General features: G+C 38.1%; 1 long non-coding RNA gene across 1 annotated transcript; it reads left to right on the plus strand.

Moving 5' to 3' along the window:
- The first annotated feature begins 2,030 nt into the window (after positions 1 to 2,030).
- Positions 2,031 to 5,881, plus strand: LOC113316880. Its single transcript, XR_003343057.1, has 10 exons — positions 2,031 to 2,270; positions 2,389 to 2,497; positions 2,585 to 2,687; positions 3,607 to 3,681; positions 3,777 to 3,851; positions 3,939 to 3,986; positions 4,427 to 4,492; positions 4,810 to 4,889; positions 5,346 to 5,454; positions 5,624 to 5,881. It is a non-coding gene; the product is annotated as an uncharacterized LOC113316880 (long non-coding RNA).
- The last annotated feature ends 12,132 nt before the right edge of the window (positions 5,882 to 18,013 follow it).

Here is an 18,013-nt window from a genome sequence, read left to right on the forward strand (position 1 = left end):
AAACATTGTTCCCTAGGATGAAATCCTCACCTTATGCCCATACATAATCACAATAGCATTCAAATGATTATGGCGATGTCTTATCTACAAAGTTTAATGGTTAAGCAATAAACCTCGTATTGTATTCCTTAATACTATTTCTATCTAGATTTCAAACATGTTTCACAGTTATGTTTTCAATATGCACGACTTGAAAGATACGTTAGGGAATGAAACAGTTCAAGTCAAATATCACTAACCTCAAGTGGAAGGATGATTGTTGTCGTTGCAGCTCCTTGCTTCTTCACATCTTCAAGACTTCACAATACTTGTAATGTCTCATATCCTAATATTTTCAAGATAACCTATACGAAGTTTAACTCTAGTACATAATCAAGCGACTCTTAACATGAGTTTCGATTCACTAAAATATGACAACCAAACTTGACATACCAACGCTTGGTGGGTTCAACCGAGCAATGCTCTAACAAATGAACTAGTTAGAGAGTTGTTCAATTGCTTAGATATTATAGAAGTATACAAGACACAATCGAAGCAAAAACGATGTGATTCACTCGAATCGATTCATGAACTTTATAGCCACGGTTTGAAAACTTGCATTCCTTAGTTTATATAAGTTTAAGTTCACGAATAATCGTTTTTAGAAAATAACCAACTTAAGTACGCGGACTGGTACGCGGACTTAAGTACCCGGAATAAGTTTATTTTCAGTTCACAAACTCCAGCAGAAATTCTCGAGAAGAGAACCTCCGACAGTACGCGACCTGGGTACGCGGACTCTAGTTCCGGTTTTCCTGAGAAGCAAAGTACGCATACTTTGTTTCAAGGAATAAGGACTTACACATGTATGAGTTATCACATAATGCTTATATCCAACCACGGTTATATAATTTAAACTCCCATTTCAATCATTGAAACATTCTTAGAGGACGTTATATTGTTGTTGTTCACACACTATTTTTTGTCAAAGCATTTTTCAAGTAATTGAAACTTAATATGAATTTCATCACTAGTAAAGATGAACTTGGCCAAAGCGAAAGCTTACCAACACATATTTCGAGAAATAGATAAGCGAGATAAACTCGGCTCGAAATAGCAAATGTGTATAATCAAAGTCTATATAGCAAAACGACTTTTGTCTCAAGATAGGAGATAGAGAGATATACTTTTGAGTGATAGATAAGTTCAAGTCTCCACATACCTTTTAGTCGATGAAGTTCCACCAGTACCTTGAGTAGTTCTTCGTCTTTGTATGATGATCTCCATGGAGTCTTGAGCTCAACTACACTTTCTATCCTAGTCCGAGACTTAGCTATAAGTATACTAGAAATCAAGACTTATAGTTTTGATCACTAACACTGACAAACATGCTTGAGATAGCAACGCATGCGAGTTCGACCGAGAAGTGCTCTAACAATTTCCATGAACACAAATACATTAATCTTGAATCACAATCATGTGATCAAATGAGTCTAGTATTATTAGAGAATTGATCAAATGCAAATCATCTCATAGAAATAATTTAATCGCATTTTGACACAATCGATATAGTTTGTAAATGTACAAGGTACAAGTATATAAGTCGTTCGTGAATCGGTTGAGTCACAGTACGCGGACCGGTTTGCAAACTTTTGAGCAAAACCAGTTCCGGAGTTGATACACTACACCAAATTCCCGGATTAGTAACAACAATTTGTAACGGCTTTGTAACCGTTACAAAACTTCCGTTGCAAATGACTGTTACGAAAAGTTCGTAACAGGCATCGGCCGTTACTAAATTCGTAACAGAGGCCAGCCGTTACGAATATTTTTATAGGCGTGCTAGCCATACGCTTCGTCACACCTGGGTCGTAACACCTGGAGTCTATGAGTGTGCTATTTACACGCGTACCATTGTGTTTCCACCCAAGAGGAGTAACACTAGAGGATATTTCCCCCATGCATGTGCGATTCACATGCGTGATTTCTGTTTACCTTACTGAAACCAGATCGAGAATTTCATTTTTCGTTTCTTTTTTTCTCTCTTCTGTTCTCAGCCTATCTTCTCTTCCTCTCAGCCGATAAAACTGGATCGAGTTTGATGAATCAGTTTCGATTCAGTTTCTTCATCATCTATGATAGGATTTATAGGGATTTATAAATCGATTTTAGGGTTTCAGTCTGTATTATGATTCGATTTTAGTTTGTTCGTCGGAGTTCGCACTTGGAAAAACTGATCTTCACTCTCAGCTAATCGTGAGAAAGCATCTGTTCTACTTTGTTTAATTTAGGTATCTATTTTTGGTTTTGATTTTGATTCATTTTCAACTAGATTTCGGTCTTTGTTTTAGGGTTTCTTGTTCAATCGATTATGAGATTTGGGTTTCTGATTTAGGGCATTTTATTCAGATGCAGATGGGAATGAAGTTGATAAGTTAACTGAGAAGCTACAAGGGGTTGGGATTGGCTCTGGATTGCTTCTGGTAGTGCTGAGGGTGATGTTCTAACTACTTCTAAGGTAATTTTGATATTTTTGGGTTTTTTGTTTGTTTTTATGATTGATTGGTAGTTGAAGATAGAATGTTTGAGCTATGGTTGTTTGCAGTTCAGGTTAAGAAGTAGAGGGAGTGGTCAGTTTTGTGTGGATGATGCATTTGGAAGGGGCTTGATTGAGTGATACTGAGATTAGCAGAAAGAGAAGTTTGCTGGTAGTGAAAGTTAAATTCAGTTCTTACTCACTTTTTGTTGGAGATAGCTACTAAGAAGTTGTCGTTGACTGACAATAAACTGACAAACAAGTTGTTGTTGGCTCTCGAGTCTCTGTTGTCTAGATCAATTAGAAGTTCTGATTGCCTTGTTTCATGTGTGAATTTCACCCACATTTTTGAATTACAGAGCTGGTCACGGGCTTCGTTTGGTTTCCTTATCGTCCTTTATAAGATATTTCCACGTTAAGTGGTTCAAACTTTTGCAAAATACATATCACCTTCTCAATTTTTGATTTACTTCTTTTTTTTCTCTTCGCTGAATAGTTCTTTGAGAATCTATCATGGTATATGTTTATGAGGATGTACTCTTCAGTTAGAAGGAATAATTGTAAATCAGGAACATATTCAGTTGGAACCTTTTCTTAGTAGTGGGATGCACATTTCCAGCCATTAGTTATGAACTTAATGGTCATCACTACTGTTCTGGAAAAATAGATGATTGTGGAAGATACTAGTTCAAACTAATTGAGGTTATGTCTTTGGTAATAAACCATTTTCAGCTTAGCATAACAATTTGCAACCTGTACCTCTCTTGTTTGGATGTTTATCCTTTAGGCATATTAACTGAGGGAGAACAACGAAATATTTGGTCCTTTGCAGGACTACTTTGCATTTGGTATGTTTTTATGCATCACCGTCTCCTGATGTGAGGATGTCTAGATGTATAGCTAATTATATACATAACCTTGATCCTTTGACTTGCACCATGGCACTTTAAAAAAATTTATACATAGCTTGGTTTGGTTCTTTTCTTACGTCATGTGTTTGTCTTGATTTGTCTTGGTTTACATGATGCTTTCGATTTGGCTTCTCAAATATGTTTCTATTAGGTAAATGATCTATTTGTAAATTGTTGCAGGGAAGGCTTAATGTCGTATAAGCAATTTATTCAAGAGCTTGAAGATGACATACTGCCGGCTGAAGCTGAGCGCAGGTTTATTAGGGGAAGTCGCAGACTGATACATAAATTGATTTGCTTTATTTATGCATTTATTTACGATGGAGTAAAATCTACTTTTGATTGTTTAGGTATCAGGAATACAGATCAGTGTACATTTCTACACAGAAACGTACTTTCTTTGATGCACACAAGGATGACGAGTGGTAAACGCATTTTGTTCATTTTGACCGCAGCTGTTTGTGCTTATTTCATCTTTTGTATATTCTGACTGAATTTGGTTTTGGATATAGGCTGAAAGACAAATATCACCCAACAAATTTAGTATCAGTTATTGAAAGGTGAGTTTTACTTTCTTTTTACTGAATGAATTATATTACTGGGTTATGGCATGTGATGTGTATTAGGGGATGCTAGATTGCTAGTTTGTTGTGACAAACTAATATGTTATATTCTCAAACATTGGTATGGTAAGGGACACTAGTACACTTGGGTTGACAAGAGTTGTCACTGGTATGTTGCATTGAATCATTTACCTTTTCGTCAGGTTTGAATTGTAGATCGATGCTCCTAGTTCTCTTGCTGTAATTCATGATATATTATGATTCAACTTATTTTCTTAATATGGAATTGACTGGTAAAACCGGCTCTGTAGATGGTTTTATTTATAATCTGATAGAATCAACGTGAATATTGAGAACATGGTTTGCTCATTTATTGAGAAGGTATAGTCCTACGACTCAGTTCCTTATTCATAGTATTTCATGTTTGCATTTTCCAGGAGAGATCAGTTTAGGGGTCTTTGACAAAGATAGATCTCATGGATAAGGGTACTGACACTGTTGATGTAAGTTTCTTACTGCCTTGCAGTTCTTCATTATAATCTCAAACATATCCTACGGTCATAGAGATGTTTTGGCTTTTATTAGTATTCAAATTACGAGGTGGAAGAGATGTTGCAACTTCCAAGTATGATTCAGGGTATTTCTTAAGAATTTAAAGTTCTTGGATTGGTTGACAGGGTAATTTCTTGATTGACATTCTTGGGGTTCACCGGATATTAGAAGGAAAATGATATCAACTACAGTTCCCTTGGATTGGTGTTGTTAACCGTTACCAAGACAATATTAACAGAAGTGTTGACATGATTGCTGCTTGTCGCAGGGAGTGGGAGTATTATGCAAGTACCCTTGATAGGTGGTGCTCTCCATGTTCGTGCATTATTCCAAGATGCTAAGAAAAAGGTCAGTCTCTTGATAGTTGAACATGGTCCCTTAATACTGAACAACATCTTGGTAATCACCTGAGGTTCTCGTTGACATGAGTTAAAGAGTATTGGGTGTTTTCTTTTTATGTCCCCAACCCCATAATACTCTTGTCTGTTTCAAAGTCAACGTTGACCTAAAACTTCCAAAGTCTTATAAGTTAGGTGTGTGGCAGATGCTTAGAGTTAAAGCTGAGTGCCTCTTTAAATGGTTTGGCACACAATAACATGAATCTCGGGGTACTGGCTAGCTGCACATATACTATACTTATTAGTGACTGTATCATGTTTTTGAAGTCAGTGAAACTTGATTCACTTCTTAAAAATATAATAGGTAGGTTGCAAAGTGTCTTGAACTGATTTGTATGGTAGATGTTTTCCTTGTGGTGTTTTTTATATAATGAACTAGAGGCTAACTGGTGCTTTGTATTTTCAGGTTCCTGATAGTGGGTCATCGAATTACAACATCAATGGAGTGAAGCATAACACTAATCTGACATGTGGGATAAATCTGGGATCGATGGTGACACTGAGAATATCAGCTCGTAAGTCCTTTATGATTACATCATACTTAAATATATACTCTTTTGGGAGTGGATTGACACTACTGACATGTTTACTTTTTATTGAGGTTATGTATTTCTTGGTAACATCTTATTTATAGTACCGATAGACTTTGCTTTGCCTCATATAATTCACATATCTTGATTGCAGGTTTGGTGGAATACCTTCTATCAAGAAAGGGTTTGAATATCCTTCGGCATGGAAGTCCCTTGGCTTATGAACTATCTTTGAACTGACTGGCATCTATGATTGTTGCTTTTCTATGTTGTAAGTTTTATAAGTTACAATGTAGGAATTTTCTATGAACTCAGCAAGTTTTTTAACTTAGAATTTGATACTTACAAGAATTTTGGTAACTTAGAAGAATTTTTCTTATTTTTTGATTGAAAGCCATATGAATTGACTGAATGTGATGTGACTGTGGTATGAATGTGATGTGACTGTGATGAATGAAATCGGTAGGCAGGTTGTTGGAATTCTGGCGTTTTTCAAGCAGAAAATGTACTGCCGGTCAATATGGCCCTGGTCAAAATTAGTCAGTATTGACTAATTTTCACCTGGTCAATATTGACTGGCAGTAAATTTTTTTGCTGTTACAAAAAAATTAGTAACGGCTAAAAGGTTTTACGAGTTTCAGGTTACAAAAATTTTGTAACGGCTCAAGGTCGTTCGACTTGCCACTTAGTAACGGCTCATCCTGTTATAAACGCCGTTACAACCCAAAATTCGTAACGGCCCTATTGCCATTACAAAAAAATGTAACACCCCTTTTTGAAACAGGCACGAGCCGTTACAACCCGTTTTAGTAACGGCTTAATTCTGCTTCTAATCCCAGAATTTGGTGTAGTGATAGAACTTTTTCAGTTCACTGACCGGTTTGCAAACTTTTAAGAAAAACCAGTTCCGAAGTCAACATAAATTTTTTCAGTTCACGTACCGTTTTGTAAAAATTTTGGTGCACAACTGAGTTCTAGAGTTGACAGAACTTTTCCAATTTATGAACCGGTTTGTAAACCTTAAGACTTTTTGTTTTTGGAGTTCACAAAATCTTTTCATTTTGCGTATCGGTTTGGGTACTTAAACTAGTTTTAGAACATAGAACTGTATTGGTTCGCATACCGGTTTGATACTTAAATCCGGTTCCCTTACCACATCTCCAAAATGGTTTGCGAATATAGATACCTATCCGAATCACGAAACCCACACATTTTCCCATGGTGTGCATACGAATATGTGTATCGCACAAATCTGTAAGTCGATATATAGCTACTCATTTACGTGTACGAATACATGCAATACGGCTTCAAGCATATAACAATTATCTCAGTTTGTAAGACTTGAAAAGACGAGGGTACCAAAATACACCACAATCTTTTTATTTGATCACAACCTATTCAATCTCTACCTTGTATAAACCTCTTGGAGCAACAATCACTCAAGGAATATTTCAACACAGTGTCCTCTTGAAATAGGGTTAGTCCGAACTGGCCTAACACGTGAATAATTATATTAGACAAGTGGAGAAATCCAATACACTTCGTGTGATCGTCTATTGATAGACGCATTTATGTGTCTAATATAGCTCATTTGTATATATTGTTAGTGCTCAATTTTGTACTTATTTGGTTATTTTATTTATTTGTAGGTGTTTTTAGAAGAATAAGGATTTGCGGCGAAATTGGCTGAAAATGCGGCGTTTGGACCTCCGTTGATAGAGTACCGGAAGCGCCCCAGAAGTGTACCAGAAATACCCCGGAGGAACCCCGAAAAAAGTGCGGAAAATGCCCCAGAGGACACTTGCTATACGGATCCTTGATTTTGGATAAGGGGTAACCTAATTACTAAGGGGTGACCCATTTCCAGGCAGCTGCTAAAGGGACACCAGAACTGGATAGGGGGAGGTCTTCTTCAAATTTCAAATACTGGTTTTGGCGGGAAAAGCCATGCATTTCGCTGTTGATTTTTGATCCGATTGTTGGAGCTGTTTTAGGGAGATTAAACACCGGAAATTGATTGGGCTGGACGTGATATGGATATAAAATTCTAGTATGGATGATTTCATGGGCTTAATTGGGCTAGAATATCCGGGAGAAGCAATCAAAGTTAAAACAGAGAGACGTGTCCTGTTGTGCACTTTCAAAGATTTTTGAGAGATTTCTGGAGGAATTTGACGATGGATTAACATGTACATGGTCTTATTCAAGTCTAGGGAAGAGTTTGGTAGCTATTTTATAGCTAACAACACGTGAAAAAGCTCAACAGAAGGGATTATTCTCTCAACAGCGCAGAGAAGAAAAAGTCGGAATTTTTACGAGTTATTTGGGATTTGAGGGCTATATAAGAGTGGTTTCAAGTCATAGAAAAGTAGAGAAACCCTGAGGAGAGAGTTTAGAGTCCAGGAGAGCCGAGGAGAAGCGATTACAGAGAGTTATTGCTGTTGCTGCTGCTGCCATTAAAGCTTCTGAAGAACACGAAGAACAGACTGCTCAGAGCAGTCTTATTTTCTGCAGCGTCAACAGCAGCAGCGGGGTGTCGTTGTTTTACAGCAACAGAAAAGTATCGTTTAATTTTCAGCACTTACCTCTTTGTAACAGTGACGCTGTAACACTTTTACAGCGTTGCTAATTCCAATTTCATCATATAATCATCAATAAAAACACCTATTAAGCCATGAATACATCTTATGATCATGTTTTTGGGATGAGGAGCTAAACCCATTAGCCAAGGCGACGGAGGAAGCCATTGGTCCTTATTTATGGTATAATTCTAACTTTATTATTTATTTGCAATATTATTACATGATTATTTGCATGGAATTTTAATTGAAAAATTGATTTTTATTGAATAATTGTGATTCATTTTGATGGAGCATGCTTAGTTTAAGACTCTTGATGTTTCATGCTTGGTGTTTACATTTATTACTTCAAAAATCTACAAAAGGCATAATATTAGAATCACTCTAAAAGAAAAATTGCATGAATATTAATTATTAGAATTTATCAAATAATGGGTCAATGGTGGAATCCAAGTCTTGGTGTTTTTCTCTAAAGGTTTGAACTATTTTATTTATTTGTGTGTTTAATTTAAATCTAAAAAAAATTGTTTTCTTCACAAGTCTGAAAAGACCCCTTTTTACCACTACTACTACAATCACTATTTGAAAAACATCAAATTTTTGGCGCCGCCGACGCGGACCTGTGTTTAGTTAGCATTTTTTTTTAGATTTTTATTATTTTTATTATTTTTGTTCTTCTTTACGTTTTTGGTTTTTTTTTGTTTCCTTGCAGATTTTTGAAAGTTGGAGCGAAAAGCAAAGCTAAAGGAGCGAAAGAAGAAAAATTTTATTTATTTATTTTGATAAAAAGAGAGAAAAAAAAAAGAGAGACATTTTTTTTGTAATTTTTTTTTATTAGACTTTCTTTTCTTTTGTATTTTTTTTATGGACTTTGGACATTAATTTTGGGACATTTTATTTTTATTTTTTTAACCCTACGGAAGGGTACCCTTAAATATAAACTGTTTGCAGGGAAGGACGACGATTACGATATCGTCTCGGCCCCTCGGGTTCGCACACGGCATAGGAGTCGTGGCCCGAGTCGACTTCAGCGGTTCTTCGCCCGTCTGGTACGGGAGGTAAAATTCTAAACACCCGCGAATCTCCTGCAAGCGGGTTACTGGACTCCTTAAGGTGAATATATGCTGAGGACTTGAATTTGGACTGTTTTTAATTTCCTAGTAAAGGGCAAGGCCTGGCCAAATCAAGATAAGGACTCGGATTTCATCACCGTTTCCTTCTTGCCCGCCTTAGGAAAACGAAACCTAAAGCGAACCTAAGCCTAAAATTTGGACTAGAAAGAGACCTATAGGGTATCGAGCTTAACAGGACAATCATTCGAAAAATATTGGTTACTCTTTTAAGCACACCTCGAAGTTCTTGACGGTTACTGCGAGTTGAATGCGTGACTGCGCCGCATTGGATCGGTGAGGTTTTGGGTATCAAAGCTCCACTGAGCTTCCCTCGCCTCGATTCAACTTGCTTTAACTCGGATTGATTCCAGAGGGGTTTGCTCAAATTGTAACGAATTCCCTTTCGAAGGATTAGAAGCTGGTCTAGAAACAATCTAAGTGGAGCCATCATGCTTGTTGTTTGCTAGAAATCTTTAGGTTTGCTGTGGTAAAGTCGAGTCAGCCTGCTGTGTGTTGCTAGAACCTTCCTGTTAGGATTTTTATTTCTTTTTGAATTCTTTTTAGTGTATGCCCGATTTTGTTAATAGGGCTTGGAAAAGAGATACTCTAGGTCGATTGATTAGCGAAAAACCTAGTAGTTCTTCTGATTTAAGCAGGGAGCTCGAAGACTCTTCTTTGGAAGCCCTGTTTTTGGAAACTTCAGTTTTGAGAATTTATCTCTGAGTGACAAAAGTACCCCTAGTACTCCAGTTGTGCCAACGATGGCAACTTTGAAAGATTACATGTTCCCAACTAGGACCAACCGAGCTTCATGCATTAAATTGCCAGCCACTACGGCTAATTTCGAGATAAAACCTAGTATTCTTCAGATGATCCCTATATTCTTAGGAAAAGATGATGAGAACCCTTATTTCATATTAGGGACTTTGAGGAAATCTGTGGGACAATTAGATAAAGACCTTACTGATGAAGTCTTGAAACTTAAGATGTTTCCCTTTTCTTTGAGAGATAAAGCCAAGACCTGGCTTAACAACCTACCGTCTGAATCCATAGAAACATGGCAGGAACTTATCGCTGCCTTCTATATGAAATTCTACCCTAAGCATAAAACTGCAGCTGTTAGGCAGAAAATTAGTGCTAGTGTGCAACAAGAGGGAGAGTCTCTTTATAGGTTTTTAGAGCGATTCAATGATCTCCTATCTCAGTGTCCTCACCATGGATTTGATAATATGAAACTTGTACAGATTATTTATGATGGTTTAGACTATTCGACCAAAGCCATGGTTGAGTCTATGTGCGCTGGTGAGTTCACTAGTAAAAATGCTGATGATGCTTTTGCCTTCTTAGGAGCTATCGCTGAAAAATCCCAACAGTGGGAATCTTGTGTTGAACCCCCTAAAAGACTCTTGGTCAATAGAAGTAGCACCAATATGGTAGATACGAGTTTTGCGTCAGATGCTAAGTTTGCTGCTTTATCCAGAAGGTTAGAAGCTTTAGAAATGGGTCAGTCTAAAAAGGTCCCTTGTTGAACCTAATAGAGCCTCTCAAGTCTCTAGTTGTGGAATAGAGCCCGATAATTCATTTTGGGAAGGTCAGGTTAGTGAAGAGCAAGCCCATGCTGTCTATAACAACTCTAGGTTTGAGAACCGTCAGAAGTTTGACCCATACTCAGAAACCTACAACCCTGGTTGGAGAAACCATCCTAATTTCTCTTGGTCTAAAGGCCAGAGTCAAGGCCAGTCTAGCAATTCTCAGCCTCCCCCAGGTTTTGGTTTTAAGAACTCTTCAGGTCAAACCCAGTTTCAGAACACTTCCGAGAAAAAGATCTCTACCTTAGAGGATACTCTCACTATGTTAGCAAATAACCATGAAATGCTAACAAAGAACCACATGAGCTTTCAACAAGAAACTAGGCAAGAATTGAAGAATAATTCCCAGAGTCTTGCCAAATTAGAACTTCAAGTAGGACAAATAGCTAAGTTCATAAGTGAGAGAGAAGATGGAAGGTTCCCTAGTCGTACTGATCCCAACCCAAAAGGAGAGAAATCGTACAATCATGTGAATGCTGTCACAACCCTAAGGAGTGGAAAGAAAGTTGACAACAAGGTCGCCATGCCTGATAGTGAACATGCTGTAGTTCACCCTGCTGAGCCAGAAAATGAGGAGACTGATAGAGTCTCCAAAGAGACCAATGAGGGTCCTGTTGAGCCCGGCTTTGTTCCCAGAGCCCCATTCCCACAGCTGCTAGTTCCGACTAAGAGGGAGTCCAACTTTAATGATATATTGGAGGTTTTTAAGCAGGTTAATATCAACCTTCCATTATTAGATGCAATTAGGCAGATTCCCTCTTATGCCAAGTTCCTTAAGGACTTGTGTACGCGAAAGCGTAAGCTCAGTGTGCAGAAGAAAGCCTTCATAGCTAGTCATGTGAGTTCTATTATTCAGAATACCACTACTCCTAAGTATAAAGACCCAGGGTCCCCTACCATTGCTTGTACAATAGGTAAGTACCGTGTTGAGAAAGCTTTGCTTGACTTAGGAGCCAGTGTAATTTACTTCCATATCATGTGTACCTTAAGCTAGGACTTGGTGAGATGAAACCTACCCAGATACACACTTCAGTTAGCTGATAGGTCCGTTAAAGTTCCTCGTGGTGTGATCGAGGATGTTCTCATAGAGGTTGACAAGTTTATTTATCCAGTGGATTTTGTTATCTAGATACCCAACCTGTCCCTGACCCAGAGAACCAAATACCAGTGATTTTAGGTCGCCCGTTTTTAGCTACATCCAATGCGATCATTAACTGTCGAAATGGTATTATGAATTTGTCTTTTGGTAATATGACTATTGAGCTGAATATTTTTAATATTAGTAAGCTACCCTCTGAACTAGATGACTCGAATGTAGAAGAGGTGAACATGATAGGAACATAGTCGAGGAGTCATTACCAAACACTTTGTTAGAAGATCCATTAGAAAAATGCCTAGCTCACTTTGGGATTGATTTTGATGATGATAATGTAATTAATGAGGTGAATGCTTTGTTAGATTCAACCCCTTTGTTAGATACTAGTAATGGATGGAAACCTAAGTTCGAACCACTACCAGTTTCTAAGTCTACCCTAGTTCCTTCTTTAGAAGAGCCTCCTAAGTTGGACCTAAAACCATTGCCAGATACCCTGAAGTATGTGTTTTTAGGCCCGTCTGAGACTTTACCTGTGATTGTTTCTTCCGACTTGGATATAGATCAGGAAAGTAGGCTAGTAACCGTCATTCAAAACAACAAAAGCTTTAGGGTGGACCATAGCAGACATTAAGGGTATAAGTCCTACTGTTTGTATGCATCAGATCTATTTAGAGGAAGACACCAAACCTTCTAGGGAGATGCAACGTCGACTAAACCCCAATATGAAAGAAGTAGTTCGAACTGAGGTTCTTAAGCTATTAGATGCAGGAATTATCTACCCTATTTCAGACAGTAAGTGGGTCAGCCCCGTTCAGGTTGTTCCCAAGAAATCTGGTATTACTGTAGTCCAGAATAATAACAATGAGTTAATCCCGACCCGAATGACCACGGGTTGGCGTGTTTGTATTGACTATAGGAAATTGAACAAGGTCACTAGGAAGGACCACTTTCCCCTTCCCTTCGACCAGATGCTAGAGAGATTAGCTGGACATAGTCACTATGCTTTTTAGATGGCTACTCTGGATATAATCAGATCGTTACCCCAGAAGACCAGGAGAAAACCACTTTTACCTGTCCCTTTGGTACCTTTGCGTATAGACGCATGCCTTTCGGGCTATGTAATGCCCCTGCGACTTTTCAGCGTTGCATGATGAGTATTTTCTGACATGGTAGAACGGTTTTGAGGTCTTTATGGATGATTTTTCAGTGTTTGGTTCGTCTTTCGATGAGTGCTTGCATCATTTGTCATTAGTTTTGACTAGGTGTAAGGAAAAGAATTTAGTGCTTAATTGGGAGAAATGTCACTTTATGGTTCGTTCAGGAATTGTTCTAGGGCATATTGTATCTTCAAAGGGTATAGAGTGGATAGAGCAAAGTTGACCTTATTAAAACTTTACCGGTCCCAAAAACCGTAAGAGATATTAGGTCATTCTTAGGACATGCTGGTTTTTATCGTCGTTTCATTAAGGATTTTAGCTTGATGTCTAGACCTCTTTGCAATTTGCTTGCAAAAGATGTTAAGTTTGTTTTTGATGATGCTTGTTTAGAGGCTTTTGAGAAGCTTAAGTCATTACTTACTACCGCCCCCATAGTCCAGGCACCCAACTGGAACCTACCCTTTGAGATCATGTGTGATGCTTCAGATTATGCTATTGGTGTTGTGCTAGGTCAGCGAGAAAATAAGTTACTTCATGTGATTTACTATGCTAGCAAAACTCTGAATGATGCCCAGTTGAACTATACCACTACCGAGAAGGAACTATTAGCCATTGTGTTTGCCTTAGACAAGTTTAGACCCTATCTCTTAGGTTCTAAGATCATCATATACTGATCATGCTGCTTTAAAATATCTTTTGTCTAAGAAGGATACTAAACCTAGATTGATTAGGTGGATTCTGTTGTTGCAAGAGTTTTCTCCAGACATTAGAGACAAAAAGGGTGCCGAAAATGTTGTAGCAGATCACTTGTCTAGGCTAGTTGTTAGTTCCCCAGATGATTCCCTTCCTATAAGGGATAGCTTTCCTGATGAACAATTGTTCTTTGTTACCCAATTACCTTGGTATGCGAATATAGTGAACTATCTTGTTACTGGTCGAATGCCCCAACATTGGGGTAAACAAGATCGTTCTAGATTTTTAGCTGAGGTTAAGCACTTCTTTTGGGATGATCCTTATTTGTTTAAGTATTGTCCAGACCAGATTATTAGGAGATGTATACCTGAGAGTGACCAGTCCAGTATTATTTCCTTTTGTCATGATCATGCTTGTGGGGTCACTTTAGTGCTAAGAAAACTGCTGCTAAGATATTGCAGTGTGGATTCTATTGGCCTTCGTTGTTTAAAGACTCCCACAGTTACTGCGTTACTTGTGAACGATGCCAGAAATTAGGAACCATTTCCGTAGGAACATGATGCCCTTGAACCCTATTTTAATTGTTGAGGTCTTTGATGTGTGGGGTATTGACTTTATGGGTCCGTTTCCTAATTCTTTTGGTAACCTATACATCCTTGTCGCCGTAGACTATGTCTCTAAGTGGATTGAGGCGGTTGCGTGTAAAACCAATGACCATAGGGTTGTGATTGAGTTCTTGAAAAATAATATACTTACACGTTTTGGTACACCGCGAGCTATAATTAGTGATGGAGGGTCGCACTTTTGTAATGGGACTTTTAGACTTCTGATGAAGAAATATGGTATTACACATAAGATAGCTACCCCGTATCATCCACAGACTAGTGGTCAGGTAGAGGTTTCCAATAGGGAGATAAAACGTATATTAGAGAAAACAGTTAATCCTAATCGGAAAGACTGGTCGTCTAGGCTTACTGATGCCTTATGGGCTTACCGTACTGCGTTTAAGACCCCCATTGGAATGTCGCCTTATCGGCTTGTTTATGGCAAGGCATGTCACTTACCTGTTGAGTTAGAACACAGAGCTTATTGGGCTGTTAAGCAGCTAAATTTTTCACTTGACAAGGCAGGAGCCCATAGGAAACTCCAGCTCAATGAGTTGGACGAGATTCGTATAGATGCTTACGATAGTGCGAAGGAGTATAAGAACAAAATGAAACTTGTGCATGATAGAAACATATTACGGAAGTCATTTTCTCCAGGTCAAAAAGTTCTTCTGTATGACACACGTTTGCATCTATTCCCCGGGAAACTGCGCTCTCGGTGGACCGGTCCTTTTGTGGTCCGTACTGTTTTTCCTCATGGAGCTGTTGAGATCGAGACACTGGATGGTAGTAGTTCTTCAAAGGTTAACGGTCAGCGATTGAAGCCCTTTTTAGAGCCTTTTCCTACAGTGATGTTGAGGAGGTCCCTCTGGAGGACCCTGTTTACCCTTGATTGACCATCGAGGCGATTTGTATGTTGTATAATTTTTGCATTCAGTTTTTGGTTTCACTTCACTCAGGTACTATCTTTCCGAACTCTCTCTTTACTATTTCCTCATGTTACTTATATTCTTGGTACTGTTCTTTCATGAGAAACATTGAGGACAATGTTAGATTTAAGTTTGGGGGTGGGGAAGAAACTTTTTGTTAGCTTTTAGTTGCAATAAATAAACTCCAGAGCCTAGAAATTTATGCCTATTGAGGATTGCACTAACTAATCTAAGTGGATGGAAGCATTTTGATTGTAGGAGTTTGAGGAACCAATCTGATTAGATGGAAACATCTAAAGAGTCTATTCATAAAAGCACAGAGCTCAGGTGTTAGAAATAACATGATAGTTTCACCATATCTCGTTGAGTCCTTTTCACTTCTATTTTATTTTGTTTTTAAACTATGTTTCTCTAAGTGATAGGTGGGGCCCACGATTCAAGTTGTTACCAATGCTAGGGTGAATTAGAGTGATTGAGATACCTGAAAAAAAAAAAAAAAAAAAAAAAAAAAAAAAAAAGTTGAAAAAAAAAAGTTGAAAAAAAAAAAAGATGAAAAAAAATGGTAGTTACCAAAAAAAAAAAAAAAAAAAAAAAAAAGAAATTGAGACCAGACCATTTGACCAAAAGGAATAAATTCAATAAAGTCGACCACTGGTACCCTTGTATATGCCAGTTGTGTTGACCTAGAGTTAGGTTATCGACCACTGGTACCCTTGTATATGCCAGTGTGTTGATATTAGTCAGACTAGTATCTCAATCCATTAGGATAGGTTCATTTTGGCGGAGGCCTTCAGACAGATATGGGAAACGTCGTTCACTTAGTAAACATCAAAACCATCTATGTTTTCTATATCCATCTTCTTGATCTATCCATGTGATTAGTTTTGACTCCGAATATGATGTCCATAGTGCAACTATCTGAGTAGAGCTCTGTCACTTTATATGAATTTTAGTATGCTTGAGTGCAAACTCGTGTACAGCAATTGGAATTTCGCATCAGGGTACTTCTTCCTGTAGTCAATAAGTATGCCAACCAAGGAGATTCTTTAGTGCCTTCCAAGGTTCTGCGTAGATAGCTAAGGTCTGGAGTACAGGTTTTGTGGGTATATCTCTGGTAAGCCCTCCCGAGACTATAACTCGGCCACTAGGGCCACCTAGGGGTTTAAAGGCTTATTGCATACGCTAAATGCAATCGACGATGCCTGCGACAGTGAGTTAGGATTTTATTTTGTAGTTTTGATTTGCTCGGGACTAGCAAATAATAAGTTTGGGGGTATTTGATAGACGCATTTATGTGTCTAATATAGCTCATTTGTATATATTGTTAGTGCTCAATTTTGTACTTATTTGGTTATTTTATTATTTGTAGGTGTTTTTGAAGAATAAGGATTTGCGGCGAATTGGCTGAAAATGCGGCGTTTGGACCTCCGTTGATAGAGTACCGGAAGCGCCCCAGAAGTGTACCAGAAATACCCCGGAGGAACCCCGAAAAAAGTGCGGAAAATGCCCCAGAGGACACTTGCTATACGGATCCTTGATTTTGGATAAGGGGTAACCTAATTACTAAGGGGTGACCCATTTCCAGGCAGCTGCTAAAGGGACACCAGAACTGGATAGGGGGAGGTCTTCTTCAAATTTCAAATACTGGTTTTGGCGGGAAAGCCATGCATTTCGCTGTTGATTTTTGATCCGATTGTTGGAGCTGTTTTAGGGAGATTAAACACCGGAAATTGATTGGGCTGGACGTGATATGGATATAAAATTCTAGTATGGATGATTTCATGGGCTTAATTGGGCTAGAATATCCGGGAGAAGCAATCAAAGTTAAAACAGAGAGACGTGTCCTGTTGTGCACTTTCAAAGATTTTTGAGAGATTTCTGGAGGAATTTGACGATGGATTAACATGTACATGGTCTTATTCAAGTCTAGGGAAGAGTTTGGTAGCTATTTTATAGCTAACAACACGTGAAAAAGCTCAACAGAAGGGATTATTCTCTCAACAGCGCAGAGAAGAAAAAGTCGGAATTTTACGAGTTATTTGGGATTTGAGGGCTATATAAGAGTGGTTTCAAGTCATAGAAAAGTGGAGAAACCCTGAGGAGAGAGTTTAGAGTCCAGGAGAGCCGAGAGAAGCGATTACAGAGAGTTATTGCTGCTGCTGCTGCTGCCATTAAAGCTTCTGAAGAACACGAAGAACAGACTGCTCAGAGCAGTCTTATTTTCTGCAGCGTCAACAGCAGCAGCGGGGTGTCGTTGTTTTACAGCAACAGAAAAGTATCGTTTAATTTTCAGCACTTACCTCTTTGTAACAGTGACGCTGTAACACTTTTACAGCGTTGCTAATTCCTATTTCATCATATAATCATCAATAAAAAACACCTATTAAGCCATGAATACATCTTATGATCATGTTTTTGGGATGAGGAGCTAAACCCATTAGCCAAGGCGACGGAGGAAGCCATTGGTCCTTATTTATGGTATAATTCTAACTTTATTATTTATTTGCAATATTATTACATGATTATTTGCATGGAATTTTAATTGAAAAATTGATTTTTATTGAATAATTGTGATTCATTTTGATGGAGCATGCTTAGTTTAAGACTCTTGATGTTTCATGCTTGGTGTTTACATTTATTACTTCAAAAATCTACAAAAGGCATAATATTAGAATCACTCTAAAAGAAAAATTGCATGAATATTAATTATTAGAATTTATCAAATAATGGGTCAATGGTGGAATCCAAGTCTTGGTGTTTTTCTCTAAAGGTTTGAACTATTTT

Source organism: Papaver somniferum, chromosome 10, assembly GCF_003573695.1.
Source record: "Papaver somniferum cultivar HN1 chromosome 10, ASM357369v1, whole genome shotgun sequence".
NCBI classification, from domain to species: Eukaryota; Viridiplantae; Streptophyta; class Magnoliopsida; order Ranunculales; family Papaveraceae; genus Papaver; species Papaver somniferum.